The sequence below is a fragment of the Barbus barbus genome (assembly GCF_936440315.1).
Source record: "Barbus barbus genome assembly, chromosome: 7".
Taxonomy (NCBI): domain Eukaryota; kingdom Metazoa; phylum Chordata; class Actinopteri; order Cypriniformes; family Cyprinidae; genus Barbus; species Barbus barbus.
Genome location: NC_136735.1, coordinates 1,053,037 through 1,058,524, shown reverse-complemented (window position 1 = coordinate 1,058,524; position 5,488 = coordinate 1,053,037). Strand labels below are relative to the sequence as shown.

Here is a 5,488-nt window from a genome sequence, read left to right as displayed (position 1 = left end):
TGGAACCTGACTCTTGCCCTGAGGTCATCGAGTTTGTTATCCAGCGACTGGACATTGGAGAGCAGGACACTTGGTAGGTGAGCGCGGTGTGCGCGAGCCCTCAGCCTGTTCCTGACGCCGGCTCGTTTCCCTCGAGGACGCCGGTACGGGTCACGTCCTTTGTTCCTCCTCAGGATCTCGCTTGGCCAGGATGGGTCCGGGTTCAAAAACGGCGAAAGGTTAGTGCATTGTGCACCAATAGAAATAAGAGTGGCCCTGTCGTATGTAAGAATGGCCATCTTACAAAAAGAAACCGGTGCTTATAGTTAACAATACGAAAAAATAACAAAAGAAGACAAAGTTTGGTCGGAGCAGTCGTGACGGCAGCCGATCTCACCGGCGCCATCTTCAAAACGCCGGGCAAACTCACACGGCATTTTTCCCCCAATATCTTGAATTTTAGGACTTAACTGCATTTATGGAGATATTGCCCTGCATCATATTTGTCAGCAGTCAACTGTATTACATTTGTCATAACTAAGTTAATGCGTTAACCCTTAAATGCATGAATGTTTCACCAATCATTATTACATATTCTGGTCTTTAGTGACCCGGAACTATATATCCAGCAGAAAACTGCTGCAATAGCAAAAAACTCTCTTGATGTTTTCCGAACAATTACAATAAAGCATATATTGTTACCTTTTGAAACTTAAAAGGGTTCAATTTGAGCAGAAGATTTAGAGCATCGTCAGAGCACACTTCCCCAGTACATTCAGCAACTGACTCATGTTCACAATCTCAACCATATTCTCAAAACTATCGTTTTCAATAACTTCAAAATCAATATTTTGATCACTGGCAGCTTATTCACCACATCCACCATCAAATGACAGTAACGTTTATATTTCATTGCATATAGTGAAATATTCTATTATATTTGATTATGTTATATTAAAATATATTCTATTATATTTGATTACATATTATATTAATATTATATTTGATTATATAAATATTCTATTAAGTTTAGTCTTGTTAAAATAATCTGATCCTCTCTACTGAAGCTGAATAGCATTTACTTGTCTAATACTGTTTTGTATATTGTAAAGGTTCCTTCCTGTAATACAACTACTCCACTTTTGATTGCAGGCTTCTTTAACTATACTTTTCCCTTCCATCTTACTTAATGAGACTCCGAGGTTAGGATGCAATTGAAATTTTCTGAAAGGTATGATGTCCCTTTCCTAAACTTTGTCCCTCTGTACTTCCGGCTTTGCTACTGTTCTAGCAAATTCTAGCAAATACTGCTCTTGCTTATTGCAAGTTATAGATTTTAACTTCAGCAGATCAGCACAGTGCTCAGACAACACATTTTTTGGGGGAAAATTAAGACTTTTTCCCAGCAGTTTATATTCCAGAGACGGAAAAACACAGCTGTCTACATTCAAACAGACGAGAGAAAATGCCTCTTGTGGAATCTACTTGCTGCATGAACTGCCACAAACGTCTACAAAGGATTGCGATTCTTGAAACAAAGTTACTTGCTGGACTTCCAAAACAGGTGGAACATACGTGTTTTCAGTAACTAGTCCTCTCTCTCTGTGTGTGTTCAGTAACTAGTCCTCTCTCTCTCTGTGTGTTCAGTAACTAGTCCTCTCTCTCTGTGTGTGTTCAGTAACTAGTCCTCTGTATGTGTTCAGTAACTAGTCCTCTCTCTGTGTGTGTTCAGTCATAGGTACAATGCGGGATCTGAAGCGGAAGGATAAGTTGGTTGAAGCAGCGGGAGACTCGTAGGGTAAAACTCTGTCTCTGCTCACGCTGGACGTCTGCAGCGATGAATCTGTCAAACAGTGCATCGACAGCATCAAAGATCGACATATAGACATACTGAGTGAGTACAAACCAAGCGGCAACCTCCCGGTCTCTCTCTTGAAACCAACACAGAAGTGACTGTGACATGTTAAAATGCCCAACTTTACAGCAGAAAAACAAATGTTTGTAGCCTGGTACAAAAAGTGGTTTGGTCTATGTAGCTAATTTTGCCCTTCATGACAACTGTGAGGGGGGTGGATTTTTTTACTGTTCTGCATAATTAAGGGCGTGGTCACTTGAGTGACAGGTGGATTGGTGCTGCTGTCACCACCGTCGAGCTAGGCGGGCGTGGTTTTAGCAACCAGCCCCACCCATATCCCACCTTTATGCCCATTTTCGATTATTTGGGAGTGACGCACTGCCAAGATGGTGACGGCTAGCTCCATGCACTTTGAGCTTCAGAAATGCTCTTCAGAAACTACGGGTGACGTCACTGACACCACATCCATGTTTTTTTTACAGTCTATGGTACAAACACACACACACACACGGTCACATACGGACCTGAGTCTAAAGTGGATTGTGTTCATGCGCTTAGGTTTACATGATCAATTTACCTGTATACCGAATTTGTCCTTTTTATACAGTATCACTGTAAAGTGTGGACTGAGATTAGCTTTTTAAAATTATTTCTTAATGCATTAAGACACTTTAAATTTTCATTATAATGTTTTCTATGGGCGTAAAATGCTTAACATGTTGTTTAGCATGTTTGCATATATATTCTGGTCTCAGCTGCTTGCGACATATTATATTTTATTAACAAGCTGTATACCGAATTTAGTCTTTATTTATTTATTTGGTCTTTATCACTGTCTTCCTCCATTCATTAATTGCACCATATTAAATGTTTTTATATTGCAATTAGAGAAAATGAAAATCAGCGTGTTGCATTCATGTTCTGGGTTCATCTGCTTACCTGTACATGCATGCCTATATATTTTTATAAACTATACCGAATTTGGCCTTTTCATATCACAGTTTTGTTTTATTGCGATAATAACAAACAAATATTACAGTATGTATAAAACAAACAGAAAATACAGTACATACATAACATACTAAAATCCTTTCAATAATAAACGAGTTATGGTTTAATAGTTCTTTTTCATATCAATGTCTTCATTCAATAAGCCACTTATGTTAAACTTTTCTTTATAATGTTTTTTTATGGGAGGAAAATACATAATGTGAAAACTTTGAGCGTTGCTTTCATATTCTGGGCACATCTGCTTACTTGTATATCTAGTTTGAAACATTAATAAGGTGTATACTGAGTTTTGTCTTTTAATATTACGTTTTTAATTTATTAAGCCACATTAATTATTTTTATAACTCTTTTCTTTGGGAGGAAAAGACTTAACATGAAACTGTTTATTGCTTTCATGTTCTGGGCTCCTCTGCCTGCAAAGTCCTTTTGCAAAGGCAAATAATATCACGTAGCTTTAAGGTGAATATAATATTATATATTATATCATATCAACATTAGTATATTGTAAAATTTTTTTAATTGTTGTTGGTCATTTAAATTTATGTTTTTTTACATGACAAGTATCGGTATCGGTATCGGTATCGGCGATACTGGCCCTGTATTTACTTGGTATCGGATCGATACCAAAATTTGCAGTATCACACACCCCTACTTTGTGACTCTTTTCATCAGTGATCTAACAACATGAACATTAACAGAATCACAGTGATGGTGTGTCACGGGACCCTCTGGTGGTCTGGAGGGGCTGTTACTTGCACAAACCCAATGAAGATCACAGATCAGGGACTAAAGAAAGATTTAGAGCCACAAAGGACAACAAAGTGACTTAAAAGTATTTAAAATAAGCGAAAACTACTAAAGATCTAGATATAAGCTGAAAAACATTCCCCCTCAATTAAAGAATCAAGATTCCCATTTCCAAACTAACATCAAATGTATGTAGGAACCAGGAATGGTGTGGCACTGGAAAACATGGATGTGAGAACATTTTAAAAGTCTGATTTCTGGACCAGAGAAAGTCATAGAAATTATGAATATCTAAAATAGATATAGATAATAGATTATGAAGTTCTAAAATAGATATTTTTGGTTACAAATTGCTGAGAAATTTCTATTTGTGAGTAATGAATAATTAATAACAAGCCACAAATGACATGAGAATCATCAACAATGTGCATGCTGATTAAATAATTGTGTATAACTTTTTGAATACAAACCTTAGTTTCAAAAAACAAAAAACAGCAGGAGTATCTTGACCTCCATAAGGGTTAAGAAGCACTGTTCTAGAGGTTGATCTTCAGAGCAGCAGTTTTTGATCTGTGTGATTTGTTGATCTCTGTTATTGATGGACATACATTTGTCTGCCTGTCAGTATGTCAATGATCGAGCCCGGGCCTGTACACACTGAGTTTGAGATGAAGATGTTTGCAGATGTTTCTAAGAAAGAGTATGTTGGCACTGATCCAGAGATGCTCCACCACTTCAGGACCTGTTACCTGCCCAGTGCAGCGAACATCTTCCAAGGCCTGGGCCAAACACCCGAAGACATTGCCAAGGTCAGAAATCATGTCAGTTAAGGTCTGTTCACATCAGGAATGATCGCAATAACCATGAAGTCATTCTAAGTCTATATAATAGCAAAGCCCACACTACAATGACATCATTATTTAGTTCAGTTTGCTTCAGTAACTGTGTTAAGTTAATCAACTGGAATGAGTTTAATTTCTAAAGCATGTCTGGAAAAAACAGCTATGCCTTTATCCAACTCAGTTCAGTTCTCTTCCATTACTGTCTGTGCAATCAAGTTGATAATATCTGCCAAATATTAAGTATCAACAAATAAGCGAGCAGGCGGCAGTGGCAAGGAACCCAAACTGCCAAAGGGTCTGTGCCTGTATCATGTACAGGAAAAGCAATGGTCCTAGTACTGAGCCTTGCGGTACTCCAGACGGAACTTGTGATTGATATGATACCTCTTGATTTATCACAACAAACCGATGATGGTCAGATAATTACGATTTGAACCATGCCAGTGCAATTCCACTAAATCCAACATGATTTGCGAGCCTATAAAAAAAAATGCTATGGTAACACTAAATGAAAGATAGCACAAGCTCTCTTTTAATAATGTAATGAGGATGCAAATGAAAGTACTCATTGTCTCTGCAGTGCACTAAGAAGGTGATTGAGTCGCCGCGGCCTCCGTTCCATAACCTGACAAATCCTCTGTACACTCCGTTCGTGGTGCTGAAGTACGCGGATGAGACGGGCAGCCTGTCAGTTCACACCTTCTATCACATGCTGTATAACCTCGGAGGAGTCATGCATGTTAGTTTGAGTATCTTGAAGTGCCTGAGCTGTGGATGCTTACGGAAACGAGCCATAGCACCAACCTAACACACACTCACATTTGTATCTGCTGGTGCTTTCGAATTATAGCATTTAAGTAAGGCTATAATTGCCACACAATATGATATTCAAACTCACATTAGACACTTTTAACATTGAATAAAGCATATAATCAGTACCTGGCTGAGATTATCACTGTCATAGTTTGTATGTTTGTATGCTTCAGCCGCGTCGTTGCAGAAATAGAAACCATTTCTAAAAAAATTTATTTTGTGCGTCATCATCACAGCTGGT

The 5,488-nt window shown here is 38.2% G+C and overlaps 1 pseudogene across 1 annotated transcript; it reads left to right on the top strand.

Moving 5' to 3' along the window:
• Positions 1-1,168: 1,168 nt before the first annotated feature.
• LOC306872227 (retinol dehydrogenase 8-like) lies at positions 1,169-5,242 on the top strand (annotated as a pseudogene). The gene is made up of 4 exons: positions 1,169-1,181; positions 1,712-1,877; positions 4,218-4,401; positions 5,015-5,242. The product of its transcript is annotated as a retinol dehydrogenase 8-like (transcript).
• The last annotated feature ends 246 nt before the right edge of the window (positions 5,243-5,488 follow it).